General features: G+C 46.8%; 1 long non-coding RNA gene across 1 annotated transcript; it reads right to left on the bottom strand.

Moving 5' to 3' along the window:
* Positions 1-8,070: 8,070 nt before the first annotated feature.
* LOC121821948 (uncharacterized) lies at positions 8,071-12,671 on the bottom strand. Its single transcript, XR_013044150.1, has 3 exons — positions 12,571-12,671; positions 10,468-10,563; positions 8,071-9,826 (listed from the first exon to the last, which is right to left on the bottom strand). It is a non-coding gene; the product is annotated as an uncharacterized LOC121821948 (long non-coding RNA).
* Between the last annotated feature and the right edge of the window lie 3,398 nt (positions 12,672-16,069).

Below are 16,069 nucleotides of genomic sequence, written 5' to 3' on the forward strand. Positions count from 1 at the left end.
TGCAGTGGTTAGCCACCAACCAAGACGGGGCTTTCAGAGGCAAAGCCCTGAGTTAAAGCACCTTCAAAATTCTTTCCGGCTCTCTCTGTAGTCCAGGCTAGCCTCAAACTTGTGATCTTCCTACCCCAGCCCCTCCAGTGCTAGGATTATGGGTGTGTGTCACCACACCTAGCTCTGACTTCTCTTTTCAAAATAAAAATGTGTGTTTGTGATATGTGTGTGTGTGATATGTATGTGTGTGTGATGTGTGATATGTATGTGTGATGTGTGTGTGTGATGTGAATGTGTTTGTGATGTGTCATGAGAATGTATAATGTGTATGTGTGATGTATGTATGTGTGACTTGAGTGTGTGTGTGTGTGTGTGTGTGTGTGTGTGTGTGTGTTGTGTGTGCACTCATGCCATGGCACATATATGGAGGTCTATGAGTAGGTTCTTTCTTCTACCTTCATGGGTGGTCCCAGTTTGTCAGGTCTTTATGGCCTGAGTCAGCTCACTGGCCCCATCCTTTCCTCTTTTAAGTCAAAAATAAAAAATAAAAATTGAGGCAAGGTCTCATTGTGTAGCCCTGGCTGGCCTAGAACTTGATATGTAGACCAGGTTGGCCTTGAACTCAGCGATCTGCCTGTTTCCCCTGTTTCTGCTGGGAATACTACCACACCTAAGCCAAAACTATTACAGTGATTCTCTTTCAAAGTCCTCTTGACCAGGCCTGCTTTTCTGTCTGGCTCTGGTTTCCTGCCACTCCTCGGCCTCAGATTGTTCACGAGGATCTGCTCTTCATCCCAGATGTAGCCTCTGGCACACTGAAGATCCCAGCTCAACCTGGAAGGACTTGCACATTTAGGGTGGATGGATAACCCAGTAGGAGGTTACTTTGGGGCCCTCGGTCTTTCTGGAAAAGGCGTGAGGCGGACACAGAGATAGCACAATTCAACCCTGGCATTTCTGTGAGGGAGAGCTTGGCATTAGTTAGAAACCTCCTCATTGCCAGGGGGCCTGCCCATCATCTTCTGCTCCCTCTTGCCAATAAAATGACCCATTTAGAACAGCTTTTTCTGATTAACAAGCTTCTTACTAAATGGCTTCAGCTGTCCTTGCTGATTTATAGGACTCAGGGAGTGTTGTTCCGCTGCGGTCCTCCTCATTTATCCAAGGTTCCCAGTGAATCACACAGGCACCCTCCCAGGGGCATCTCTGGAGGGGTTTCCATTTTCTTTTTAAAATTCTAATTGTGGAAATGTCCCCTCCCCCCAAAAAACCCCCAAAATTCAAAAATGATATGATAAAACCCTTTATAAGCCAGCCGTGGTGGTGCATACCTTTAATCCCAGCACTCAGGAGGCAGAGGCAGGTGGATCTCCGAATTTAAGGCCAGCCTGGTCTACAGAGTGAGTTCCAGGACAGCCAGGGCTACACAGAGAAACCCCATCTTGAAAAACAAACAACAACTCCTTTATAAACTGTCCCCTGTCAATTGTGTTATCTATACTTACCACTGTTTCCCCAACTGACATCCTACTGAGATGATGTGGAGTCTTCATTTAACCCATGGATGTTTTACAATGTGTTCTAAACAATGAAGACTCTCCGGGTGTTAACATAACCACACTACTATTATTACATCTAAAAATATCAACAATAATTCCTGAATGTTATCTGATATTTCCACCCAGTGTTCAAATTTTCCTGGTTGACTAATAAGTGCCTTCTTGCATTCAATTAATTTAAGTCAAAATCCAACACTCACATGGTTCTGTAAACCTTTAATCCCCATGCTAAGGAGGGAGAAAGCAGAAACATGGGTTTGAAGACCATCTGGCTACAAAGTCTTGTCTAAACAACAAAAAACGAGTCCAGTCATTTGCCAATTACATTTAATTAATATGATGACTTGTATGGTTTTCTAATATATATATATTAGAAAATTTATATATATATATATATATATATATATATATATATATATATATATATATATATATATATGTCTTTTCTCCTTTTTCTTTCTCCCTTGCTTCCAGGGTCCCGGAAAGACCTTATCAGCAGAAGACACCCCATAGGGGAGGGGGTTATTCCCATGGGCGTTGCCCTAGCCCACAGGCCTGTACCTGTTGGCCCTAGGGACTCTGTAAGAAGGCCAAATCATCTTCTCCCAATCTGGTTGTAACATTGGGGTCCCAGAGCATGAAGTAGTTACCTCATGTGTTTACCATCAGGTGGTGGGATCTGCCCTCTACACTCTTTATTTCAAAAATGAGGAAATGGGTGGATAGTTGTTACTCCTCATCCCAGTGAGTGGGGTTGGGTACCAGCTGTCTGAAGGCCACACCTAGTGCCTAACCTTGGTGGGCTCTTGCCTAGCCATGCAAGTTCTCACTTCCTGCCAGGGGCTTCCTGAAGCCTCCAGATTCCTCACAAGCAACCCTTCAAGGGAAGGGTCAGCAGGAGATGCCTTTAGTCCTGGGGAAAGGTTGTGACTAGGAGGAAGCTGAGGGGAGAGGCCTCCAGGGACCTGGTGATCTTCTGTGGAGCCCCTTTGTGCTGGCCTTGCTACTATCCAGAAGGAAGGCAGGGAACAGGCCTCCCCCCCTCTCCCCTGTTACAAGTCCACACAAACCTCGATCACCACATACTGTCAAGCCCACACAAATACCGTGTCCACATAGCCTCAGCTTCACGGCACACTAGTGAGCACTCCTACAAGCACACACTTGCACACACACACCCTTCCCTGTGTTGAATAAACTCAGACTCTGGACTCGAGAGCAGTGGTTCTCAGCCTTCCTAATGCTGCCATCCTTTAATACAGTTCCTCATGTTGTGGTGACCCCCAAGCAGAAAATTATTTCGTTGCTACTTCATAACTGTGATTTTGCTGCTGTTGTGAATCCTAATGTAAACATCTGTGTTTTCTGGGACCCCTTAGGTGACCCCTGTGAAAGGGTTGGGTCCCCAAAGAAGTAGTGACCCACAGGTTGAGAATAATTGCTGTGGACTCTAAATGTAGGGGAAGGGAGGGAAGAGGAAGGAAGGCCGGTGTTTGTCTTGGTGGCAGGCATTACAGACGGCTACCTGACTTCAAGTAGAAAGGCTGTCCATCTGTCCATGTGACCATCCACCCATCCATCCGGCCACCCAGATTTGACAGGTTTTCTTTTCTCCTTTTCATATTTTTAAGACAGGGTCTCACTGTGCATGTAGCCCTGGCTGTCCTGAAACTCACTCTGTAGACTAGGCCACCCTCAAACTCACAGAGATCCACCTGCCTCTGCCTCCCGAGTGCTGGGATTAAAGTCATGTGCCATTATGCCCAGCTATTGACAGGTTTTCTTAAATCCTGGAAAAGAGAAAAGCTTTGGAGTGCCTGGTGAAGACCTGGGGTGTCTGGCTGGGGCCGCTGCTTTAGTGAGCAAAGCCAGGGTGCGGGGTGCAGCAGGGACAGGCTAGTTAAGTAGCACCCAATCCAGTTCTCCCGGGAAGAGACTCTCATCTGTGGTCCTAAGCGACAGAAAACGCCAACTGCTAGCAAGCCAATCCAATTTCCTTCCTCCATGGCTGGAAGAGGACTGCCTTGCCCTCCTGCTCCAACTTCCTGCTGGGTCTCAGTCTGGCCAGACCTCTTTACCCTTCCAACAGAATTTATATCAAAGCCTCCACCCCCCAGGGGTCATTAGGAGGCATTTCTTTCTTTCTACACATTCTTGGAGGGCAGGAGGGAGGACAATCTGATTCGCAATGCAAATTGCTTGGCTGTAATTTCAACTCTCCCTCCCTTCTCCCGGGGAGATTTTGCAGGTCATTAAAAATATATGATTGCCTCCCAAATAGCCGCCACAGCTGCTCCGCTGTGCTGGGCCAGGTGTTGGTGTCGAAGGCCACTGAACGATGTAGGGTGGATGTAGGGGGAGATGGTGCCAAGCCCTCTCTGCCTCATGTGGCGACATCTGGGCTCCGGATCATGAAGCTGGTGGCCTGGCTCAGGCCAGTCTGGGACTCACCCTCATCTGTCTTCTGACTGTTCTGCCTTCTGTTGGTATGGGATGGAGGGGGAGTATTTTCATCTCCGAGCCCCTGGATGGGGATGAACCAGGGGCTGGACATAAAAGTGGCTGGCACAGAGTCGGTGGGTAGCTTGCTGTGTAGACCAGGCATTCCCTACCAGGCTTGCTACCATGGCTCAATAACACAGCATCTTTCTTTATCCACTGCCCCTCTTCAGTCTTGGATACTGGAATCCATCTAGGGAAGGAAGAACCGCTTAGGTCTTTTGGTCATGGTAAGTACCTCATGTGGTCTTTTCTTTCCCACGCTGCTGCAGGGAAGAAACTCCAGAACTGTCCAGGCCTTTGCCCTAAACTTGACTGATTCTGTAGATACCGGTGTACTAGGAAGAGGAGCAGGGCTTCTGTCTTAGTCACCGTTCTACTGCTGTGACAAAACACCATGACCAAGGCAATTTATAAAAGAAAGCATTTAATTTGGGGGGGCTCACAGATCCAGAATGTTAGTCCATGACAATCACGGCAGGAAACATGGCAGCAGCAGCCATCTGAGCATGGTTTGGGAGCTTACATTTGATCCACCAGCATGAGGTGGGGGAGAGAGAAGAGAGAGGGGGGGAGGGAGGGAGAGAGAGAGAGAGAGAGAGAGAGAGAGAGAGAGAGAGAGGGAGGGAGAGAATGAGTAGCACACTCACTGGGAATGGCATGGCCTTTTAAAACCTCAAAGACAGCCCCCAGTGACATACTGTTTTAAGCAAAGCCACACCTCCTAATCCTTCCCAAACATTTCCACCAACTGGGCACTAAGCATTCAAATATATGAGCCCATAGAGGCTCTCCTCGTTCAAACCACCTCAGGCCTCATGGATGACAGCACCGGTCAAAGCCAGTAGCAACAAGAAGGGATTCTAGAAAGGAAACGGCTCCTTCTTGAGTCTGAGGAGTGACCCTTGGATTCTCCTGGGAGGATGCTTTAAGCCTAGGTCAGCAGAGTCCCAGGATGCCACGGCCTGAGCATCAGGGATGGGGGGCTCTGCTTCTGTGATGAGCCCGCAACAGTGGCCAACCACAGATGCCCTGTGCAACTGGAGGGTGGAGGACATTTTGAAGGGTTAACATTAGCTTTTTATTTCATTTTGATTTTTGGTGTCTTAAGGTTAAACCCAGGCCTTATCCATGTTAAAGCAATCCATCTCCCAGGCCTAGTTCAGATTTTAAAGGTGTATCTGTGTGTGCTGGCTAGTTTTATGTCAACTTGACACAAACTAAAGTCATCTGAGAGGAGGGAGCCTCAATTCAGAAAATGCTTTCATAAGATGGGGCTGTAGGCAAACCTGTAGGGCATTTTCTCAATTAGCAAGTGATGGTGTCATCCTTGGGCTGGTGGTCCTGGGTTCCATAAGAAAGCAGGTTGAGCAAGCCATGATGAGTAAACCAGTAAGCAGCTCCCTCCATGGCCTCTGCATCAGCTCCTGCCTCCAGGTTCCTGTCCTGTTTGAGTTCCTGTCCTGACTTCCTTCAATAATGGTGTGGAAGTGTAAGCCAAATAAATCCTTTCTTCCAACTTGCTTTTTGGTCATGATATTTCAGCGCAGTATTAGAAACTAGGATAATGTGTATGGGGAAAAAAAGGTTGGTGGTTCTTAAAAAATGTCAAACATGGAACTTTCACTTATATATCTATACCAAGAGTTAGAAACAAGGCCTCATGAAGACTTGTTCATAAATGTCCATAGCAGATTATTCGGTAGCCACAAATTGAAAAATGGCATGCATGTACATCAAAGGATGAAGTATAGCATACTCATAAAATGGATATTGTTCAGCCACAAAATGAAATGAAAAACTAGAAGACAGACAGAAGAAAGTTTGAAAGCCTTATATGGCCTGTAAGGCACATAACAAGGACCACACATTACATACTTCTGTTTAGAAGCAAAGTCCAGAATAAGCAAAGCCCTCAGACAGGAAGATTAGTGATTGCCAAGGGCAAAGGAGTTGGGGAAGAAAGAGAGGCTACTGGTAATGGGTAGCCCTTTCTTTGGGGGCAATACATCGTAAAATGTGCTGCTCTGGTGCTACATATTGTATGGGAACTGTATGAACACATTAAAAACCACTGAACTGGGGGCTGGGCATGTAGCTCAGTTGGTAGAGTGTGTGTCCAGCGTGTACAGAGTCCTGGGTTCACTCTCCAGCATCACATAAACAGGCGAGGGGAGAGGTGTGTGTGTATGTAATCCCAGCATATGGAAGTGGAGGCAGGAGCATCTGAAGTTTAAGATAATCTTTGGCTCCATAGCAAGTCTGAAGCCAGCTTGGGCTCGTGACCCTTCTCGCAAAAACAAACGGACCCTAAAAGTCACGCGAATCGCATACTCTTCATCAGGCACCCTCTATGGCCTATCAGCTTTATCTTAAAACAGATGACAACCCCATGCTGTTTTCTCCCTAACACCTTGCTGAGTCTTGTCACTTTTCCGACGCGTGGGTTCCAGATCCTGACCACAGAGCCAGGGGCCACTCACTCACTGGCCTGAGGGGGAAGTGGGTTTGGAATAGGCAGAGGAGGACAGAATGGGGAAATCTACACCTTCCCTTGACATCCAAGAGATGTGCACTCTGAAAATATAATGATCACGTTCACAAAAGGTTTCAACAAGTTTCTGGCTGACAGAGACAGTCCTCACCTTTGAGGTGGATGTCATGAGCTTGTCAACTTAGACAAATGATATCTTGTGCAACCAGAGATCAGAAGGAACGGCGAGACAGGATTCCAGTCTTTAACAAATGCATTCATCACCAACTCCAGTGTCTCTCACACAACCCCACTTGCACTCAGTTTTGTTTGGACAGTTTCCTGAAGAGATCCAGGTGTTCTCCTCCACAGAAGGGGCACGGAAGCTTAGGAACCTGGGAAGAGAGGTCCTGTCTCACCATCTCCCTTACCTGCTCCTCCAGCCCCTCTTTCTACCCTATACTTCAGATCTTCAACTTTTTGTAGTTCTAGAACCTTCTATACTACTCATGGAAAGAGTTTTCCTGCTTCTCTGTCCCATGACCGCTTGTTTATCTTCCAGAAGAAACTCTCCTAGCCTAGTCTTTCCCCAGAGACATTTGTTCTCCGTCACCTTCTCCAGGCTGAGGAATAGCATGTGACTGTCCCTTGGGGAGTGAACCAGCACAGGCCACTTGGACTTTGAGCTCCCAGTGGGGGAACCAGAGTTTCCTTACTGGGTTCATAGGAGCACTCAAGTGACCATGGGAAGGAAGGAAGGAAGGAAAGAGAAACAGAAGGAAAAGAGCTTTTAAAAAAAATGTGCTATTTCTCTGTGATGTGTGTGTGTGTTGTACATGTATGTGTGTATGTATATGTGGTGTGTGTGTGATATGTGTGTGTGTTGTGTGTGTATGTGTGGATGGTGTGTGTGTGTGTTTGTATGTGTGTTGTGTGTGAATATGAGTGTATATATATGTGTGTGATGTGTGTGTGAATGTATATGTGTGTAGGGTCTCTGTGTGTGTGTGTGTGTGTGTGAACATGAGTCGGGGGTGCAGGGGTTGATGTTGGGTGTTTTCCTTTATTGTCCCCCACATTATTTTTTGAGGCTGGGGTCTCTCTCTGAACCCGAAGCTCATTGATTCTGCTAGCCTGGCTGGACGCAAGCTCCTAGGATTCACCTGTCATCCTCCAGCCCTGCTAGGGTCACAGTGAAGTATTGACAGCCTGGTTTTCTTTTTTCTTTCTTTCTTTCTTTTCTCCCTCCCCCCCCCCCCCCGAGACAGGGCTTCTCTGTGTAGCTTTGCACCTTTCCTGGAGCTCACTTGGTAGCCCAGGCTGGCCTCGAACTCACAGAGATCCGCCTGGCTCTGCCTCCCAAGTGCTGGGATTAAAGGCGTGCGCCACCACCGCCCGGCTGACAGCCGGGTTTTCATGTGCGTACTGGGGAGCCAACCCCAAGTCTTCCCACTTGTGCGGTTGTGTGGTAAGCACTTTCCCACTGAACCATCTCCCCACCCCCCAGCCCCTTGGGTACCATTTGTAGCAGGAAATCTTAGATGGTCTTATTAATAAAATCAAACCTGAGCCAGGTATTGGGGTGAACTGGGAGATCAGAGAACCAGAACAAGCCACAGCTACCTCCCCTCGCCGGATCCTCAGCTGGTCTTGTCTCCTCAGACTGGAGGCCTCTGAGTCCTCATCCAGAATGGATCTCAGCTGAACTATGTTGCTCAAAAGCCTGAAAGCTTAACCAGGCCAAATGTTTCTAGTTTCTGGTCCTCACGTCTTGTATATCTTTCTGCATTCTACCATCACTCCCTGGGATTAAAGGCGTGAGTCACCATGCTTAGCTGTATCCTTGAACACCTGGATTTCTGCCTAGCTCTGCCTCCCTCCCAAGTGCTGGGATTAAAGGCGTGTGATACCACTGCCTATCCTCTATGTTTAATATTGTGGCTGTTCTGTCTCTGACCCCAGATAAGTTTATTAGGGTACACAATATTTCGGGGAACATCATACCACCACAGCCATTTCTTACTTTTATACAATAACATTTAAAAAGAAATAAGAGGAATGGGTTACACGAGGCATCATTTCTGTGCTTCTGTTGTTGTTAGTGTGTAGGTTCGCTTGTTCCTAAGCCAGACAAGAAAAAGCTCAGGCACATTTTACATGCTAAATAGATTCAAAGAGATCAGAAGACATTGAAAAATGTAGCTGTAGACTAGACATGGTGGTCCTAGGGTCCTAGTTACTGAGAAGTCTGAGGTCAGACTAGGCAACACAGCAAGATTCTGATACATTTGCTATGGTAAAATACAATAACCAATCTTTACCATTTTTAGCACTTTCAGGTCATTGCTTTAAAATACACTGACAATATGTCTTTCAATGACTATCTCGTATAGGCAATATTCATTTCTTTCCTATAGAAAAGTCATTTTTCTCCACCTAGAATGAGTCCAGTTCTAACTGTTTCCAGAAAATGGGGTTTGACTGATCTACAGTCCAAGTCTGGATCTCTCTTTCTCTTTGCTCAGATGGAAAACACACACTCAAAGCCATTCCCTTCAGAGCAGGAAGGGCTACCACTACATTTCTCTTTGGTCCAAAACTATCCTGCTCAAGACTTACTGTGCCAATGAACAAAGTCTGTGGACCTCAAGTGGTGCGTCACATGGGTGCTGGAGATGTGGAGATACGGCAGGTGGGACTGGCCCTCTGTATTTGTGAGCGTTCACTAAACCTCTATAATCATTAACCAGTTACCCTGGTGGGGCAAGTCCCACAGGTGTAGATGAAAACTATTTGAACAAGGGAGGATGGAAATTGACCTTCTGACTAGGTTACTCTCTACTCTTCTCAGAACCGGTCAATACGACACAGAAGCAAAACCTCTGCATGGCGTCCCGTTCCATCTCTGTCACGAGGCAGCTGTGTGACCTTGGCTGCTAGGTCACCTGTTTCCCTGGCAGTTTTATGGCTGGCGTCAATCAGGGGCTCAAATAGGTATCAGATGTGCTACCACTGCGGCTCTCCCATCATCTCAGCAGACATTGCTAATCAATCCTAGTTCTTTCCCTAAGCCTATCTAGAGCCGTATGGTTGTAAGTACCCACATCTGAGCTGATGATCTTACGAACCTCTACCATTTCCTATGCCTAGATTATAAGGCTTTACTATTTCTTCCAGGGCTAACACAACAATTTCAAGTATTGTAGCCATTTATTTTGTTGTGGGAAACCACCATCAATAGACCTCATAAAACTGTGCTCTTCCATTCCAGGGATCCCAAAGAAGTCCTCTCTTTAAAACACTCCTACAAGACAGGAAAGTAAGTATTATATTCCAATACTCCAGAGGATGAATCTGCCTGAAACAAAAGGTTTTGCCTAGCTGCTCTAAGCGCCAATCAAGACTAACAGCTGTGGCCACTGCTGTGACCACTTCCTGGTTCTTTCCTCAGGAGGAAGAGGCAAGGCTTTATATGTCAAAGGGAATTAATATGGTGTGAACTTGGGATGAAAACTAATAGGATCCCTGCATACTCCCATGAGAATATAAAATGGTGCCATGGCTTGAAAAACAGACTGGCAGCTCCTCCTCAAAATGTTAGACATAGGTATTTTTATATGACCATTCTTAGGTATTTTCTACCAAAGAGAAATGAAGGCATACATCCGCCAAAGCACTTGTACAGTGTTCCTAAGAGTCTTATTCATATTAGCCCTGAAGCAGAAGGAACCTGGAAATTCAACAGTTGATCAACAGATAAAGATTGTAGCCAGGTGTGATGGCATATGCCTGTAATCTTAGCACTGGGAGGCTAAGGCAGGGTGATGGTCAACTCCAGACCAGCAGGTGCTACATAGCAGGACCCTGTCTCACAAATCAAATAAAAAGAGGTGCATCCACACGATAGAATAATATTCAGCCACAGAAAGGGATAAAATATTGTACCTTCTACAACATGGATCACCCTTGAAAATGCACTAAATCCAGACACAAAAGACCACACATTGTGATAGTTCACAACTATAAAACGTCCAGGCAAATCTGTGAAGACAGAAAGTTGAATCGTGGTTAGATCAGACTGAAAGGGATAGAAGAGGGGTGGTTGATAGAAATATTCTGAAATATGTGAGGTAAACCAGAGCAACTCTGTGTGTGTGTGTGTGTGTGTGTGTGTGTGTGGTGTGTGTGTGTATGGTGTGTGGTGTGTGTATGGTGTGTGTGTGTGTGTGTGGTGTGTGGTGTGTGTGTGCATGTGCGTGTGTGTGTATGGTGTGTGTGTGTAGTGTGGTGTGTGTGTGTGTGGTGTGTGTGTGGTGTGTGTGTGTAGTGTGGTGTGTGTGTGGTGTGTGTGTATAGTGTGGTGTGTGTGTATATGTGTGTGTGTGGTGTGTGTGTGTGTGTGTGTGTGTGTGTGTGTGTGTGGTATTGGAACTGAACCTAGAGCTATGTGTATACTGGATAAGGACTCTACCACCAAGCTAACTACGTCCCACTCCTCAGATGCTATTTAAAAAAAATATTTTCAATCTCAGATTAGTTGAATGCACTGATACTGAATCTGCAGACCAGGGGACTATTTAAGTATCTGTACATCTAAATAAGAACACATAGCCTTTGCATGATTTTAGATTGATGTATTTAAAAAAGCTTATGCTTATTAATACTGAGATAAAATCAGGTAAAACAGCAACATTCAAACTCTTTTCCCAGCAGCTTTAGAGGGTCCTTTTCTCTTTTTCTTCTTTTGAGATAGGGTCTGATATGCATCTGAGCGCAGCTCGGGCTGCTCTGGAACTCACAGTCCTCTGGCCTCAGCCTCTTGAGCGGCAGAATGACACGCTACTTCTTGTTGGGTCTTGGTCTGTGTTACTGTTCCTTTCTCACGCTAGCCCTTGTTGGAGGACCAGCCATGGAACTGAGCCCAGATCCCAGTAAGCACAGCTCAGTGTCTCTCAGGTAAGGCTGAAGACAATTAATATATTCAAGGGGTTCAAGGGAGAGCCCCAAGCTGCTCGGCCAATCAGTGCCAGACCTCCCCAGCTAGTCTCTGGATCATGTGGTCAGCAGAGGAGGTGACCAGAAACACCTGGAGGGTTGACCAAAGGGCGGCTCCACGTTGGCCACAGCTGACTTGATGCTTATGTCTGTTAGGGGCAAATAGAAACCACCCCTCGTCCCCTTTTGAGAATATTAGAACGTGCTAGAATAAGCGTTCTAGCAGAGCACCATTGCCTCCTTCTGTCCCTGGGCTTGAAACCTTGCACACAGCAGGCTGCGGGTTGCTGGCGGACCAGCCTCCTGTGTATACACAGAATAAGTGATGGCCCCATAAAACATGGATTTCTTTAATCTACTGAGGGAGCACCACCAACAAGACACCACGAGGGCACAGCTGTGTTTACTCCAGGTCACCCAGTGTTCTTTATAATAAATGCTTTTGCTTTTGCACTTTGGATATGAAGTATGTTCCCCCAGAACCAGACGCTGTTAATGGGCCCGCTCGGCTATGAACACACCAGCCGGTCCAAGGTTTTATAGCATCCATCACAGGACACCGGGATCCTTATTAAAGAGGAGAACTTTTACAGCATTTCCCAGAGCACTGCCTTTTTTTTTTGGAGTCAGCCCGCAGGGAGAAGGCTATGGTAAAAGATATTGCTCTGTAGGCAGTTAGTTGGGGTCTGAGGACATGACTGCAAGAGAAAAGTCATCAAACGATATTTATTATGTGCTGTCCCGGGTTGACACAGAGCTAGGAGCCATCCAAGGAAAGTTAGAACACTTGACACTTTCCCCCTTAGGAGCTCCTATTTGGAAAGAGAATACTGAGGCATAAGGAAAAATTATGACTCACTTCTCCATGTGCAATATGGAGTAAAAATGTAATTAACTTTGATTTACCGTACGCAGTGCAAGCCCTGATCTTCTCGAACACCTCCCCACCCCCACCCCGGGGCCACCAGAAAGTTCTCTTTCACTTCAACCCTCGTGTAACATCTTATCAACTCGTCTCGGGGCCCCTTTTCCTATTTAGGAAGTCGAGTTTACCAACTATAATCTTATCTCTCTTTCGGGGCTGCAAATCTTGCCGCGTCCAACTGATGTTTGAAGCTGGCCCGTGTGCTTGCTCTGTAGTGAACTGCAGAGTCAACCAACGGGCCGGCTTTGATGTTGAAACCTGCCCCTGCCTCTTCGCTAGCTGGGTGGCCCAGGACGAACTGCTCCACCCGTCAGAGCGGAGCTTCGTGAGAGCCCTAGTGAGCTCATCTGTGAAATGGAACCAGCAGCCGTTGCTCTCCTGGGACTTAGCGTCGTGTGTGTGTGTGTGTGTGTGTGTGTGTGTGCGTGTGTGTGTGTGTGTGTGTGTGTGTAGTAAAGTCCTTAGCGTCGTGTGTGCACTCCGCAGCAGTCATGGAGCAGACGACCGCTGTTACCTTCAGAGCATCACGTGCCAGGACATATCCTAGAAATATCAGTGGCTTGCAGCAAATGCTTGAGTTCCCATGCATCTCCCCTGCTCACGGCTGACCCATCCGTCCCCCTGCAGCTGGGTAGATAGCATGTGTGATCGCTCACAGCTGTGCTACCCCTGAGCGTTGCTCTCAGCCACCAGGACTGGCCTCATCGGAGGTTATGCCCTCCCCAACCTGGACAAGGAGGGGCAACCCTTTTTCTTGCTTTGGGGCAGCTAGGAGGAAACTATGCCAGCTCCAGCCTCAGATGGCACGGCTCTGCGGGCTGAGGTCCCCCTCTGTCGGGTCCAGCATTCCTTACCAGACATCTCTTTCCAGTCAGCCTGTGGCCTCAGCCTGCTGGGTCAGAGTCTGGTTTAGAATCCAGTTTAAGCTGTTACTTTAAAGTGCCGATTTAAGTTTTTCTTGACATTTGATCATTTCTCCAACAAGTGATAGGCATAAAAACTGTCAGTGAGGGGCAGGAGAGATGGCCCAGTGGTTCAGAGTGTACACGGCTTTTCTAGAAGATCCAGGTTCAGTTCCCAGCACCCATGTCAAGCAGCTCACAACCACCTGTAACTACAACTCAAGGGGACCCAATAACCAATTTCTGGCCTTTGGGCCACCTCCACACAGGTGACTTATACTCATTCTGACTCATAAGTGAAAAGAAAATACTTTAACAATGCTGGTGGATATCCTTTTCTGGTTGTTTAGAACCATTACTAATTTCTGCTTGCTGCTATAGCAATTTACCATAAATTTAATGGATCAAAACAATATATATATATATACATATATATATATACATATATATATACATATATATATACATATATATATATATATTTACCATATTACCATTCTGAAGTATGAGAGCAGGCCTCTCTGAGCTAAAATCGAGGACTCTTCCCTGTGTTCTGAGGGTTGGAAGGGAACCCGTTTCCTTACCTTCTCTGGTATCTAATGTACCCCACATCCCATGACTCTTGGCCACCCTCCTCCATCCTCACAGCCGGCAACAGCAGGGCCCATTTTCCCTGATGCCTGCCTCGTCCGCTCCCCGTGAACAGTTCAAAGGACAGTGATAACAGGCCCACGTGGGTAGCCTGAGACTCTCCCTCCTTTTCATGTCAGCTGATTCACAATCATAATTCTGTCTGTAACCTTCTTACAAATGGGGCGGTTTTTATTTTTGTACACAGATGTTTTTGCTTGCACGTATGCCTGTGTGAGGGTGTCGGATCCCCTGGAGCTGGAGTTACAGACAGTTGTGAGCTGCCGTGTGGGTGCTGGGAATTGAACCTGGGTCCTCTGGAAGAGCAGCCAGTGCTCTTAACTGCTGAGCCATCTCTCCAGCCCCCTCTGTCTGTAATCTCAACTAATTGCTCCTGGTCAAATAATGTAACATAGGCACAGATGTCTAGGGTGAGGATGTGGGCATCTTTGGGGCCCCATTACCTTTCACACTAAGGGGAATCTAAATATTTAATCAATAAGACACAGAACCAAGTGACAAGAGCCAAGGACACAAAAGTGACAGGAAGTGAAGTAAACGTAGAAAGCAGGAGCATGCTCTGGGTAAAAGATCAAGGAGGCCCTTGTAGAGGGCCTACACCCAGTGAAAATGTCAATAGGCTAGGCAGCCAACACTCCGCCTAACTCATTGTGGGTTAAGAGCTGAGATTTTGAAATAATGGTTATGTGTGTCTGACATTAAACATGTGAACATGGGGCTGGAGATGTATCTCTGTGGGCAGAATGCTCGCCTAGCACGCAGGAAATCCTGGGTTTGATACCTAGAACTTTATAAATCTCAATCAGGCGTGGTAGCACACGCTTGAAATCCCAGCACTCAGGAGATAGAGGCAGGAGGAACAGGAGATCAAGGCCAGTGTTGGCTGCAGTTCTAGGTCAGCCCGGGCGACATGAAGCCATTGTCTCAAAAATAGATGGTAGATAGATGGCTGTCTGGCCCCATTAGAAATACATGGAAAAGTTGACAACTTTTGTAAGAAGTTGTCCAGCATTGTCTGGGCTAGGATTCTGGCAAGTGAGAGGCATTTTATCAAGCTCAGAGTGGGTGCATGAAGGAGAGATGGATGAGTTCTTATGAGAAATGCTGCAGCTAATGCTTAATGCTCTTCTCTCAGAGCCCCGAAGAACTTTCATTTCCGGCTTGGGTTCAGCATCAGGGAACAGAGCTGGGACAGCGTGTATGCATGGAAGGCATCTCTGTTCAGGTGAACCCCTTCCCTCAGGGGAGCTTCTTGCTCTTGCTCGTGGTTGTTTCATTAATTGATTAATTTATTTTTGTGGCATTGGGGATTGAACCTAGAGTCTTGCTCACGGCTAGGCCAACATTCTACCACTGAGCTACATCTCTGGCCCTCTCATTTATGTTTATAGTACCGAATAAAAGTTCAAAAGTGCAGGCCAGACACACTTCCAAAGGACACGGTGACCTCATCAATCCCCTTGCCTCAGCAGAATGGAGTGTCGGAGGCACCAGGGAAGTTCCTCGGGAATCTATGAGGACACCGAAGGTATGTTTTAAATAAACATACCAGACGGCGTGCATCCCACATGAGCCTCCCTTCAAAGCAGTCTCCTCGGAAGACGAATCACTTAGGCCCGAGATGCTGTTAAAAAGCCCCTGGTTGCTCTCCTTCTAGACACTGCAGTGAATTCTTCGGCGTGTCTTGATGAGAGCACACATCTACCCTTTGAAGGTGGATTTGATTTTTAACAGCAGCCAAAATTCATTCAGATCAAAGCCTGGGAACTAAGATGTACAATCAGGTTGAGGAACTCCACTTTGGAGGAAAGGATGAAGATGGAAAAATTAGACTAGTTTTTTGTAGGTTTGCGCACGCTGTGGGTCTAAAGAGTGGGGACGGCGGAGGCTTTGCCAGGACGACTTGGCGGGCTTCGAAGCAATTTCTTTACAAGACAATATACGCGTGCAAGTATCAAGTTTTTAGACTCTATTTCTTTTTAAAAGCTGTTCTCTCAGAGGGGCCCTATGTCCTAGCGTTTGGAAACGTCAGCCTTGGAATCTGCATCTCCAAGCAAGTCACCCAGGCGGGTTG

The sequence above is a fragment of the Peromyscus maniculatus genome, chromosome 13 (genome assembly GCF_049852395.1).
Source record: "Peromyscus maniculatus bairdii isolate BWxNUB_F1_BW_parent chromosome 13, HU_Pman_BW_mat_3.1, whole genome shotgun sequence".
Classification (NCBI taxonomy): domain Eukaryota; kingdom Metazoa; phylum Chordata; class Mammalia; order Rodentia; family Cricetidae; genus Peromyscus; species Peromyscus maniculatus.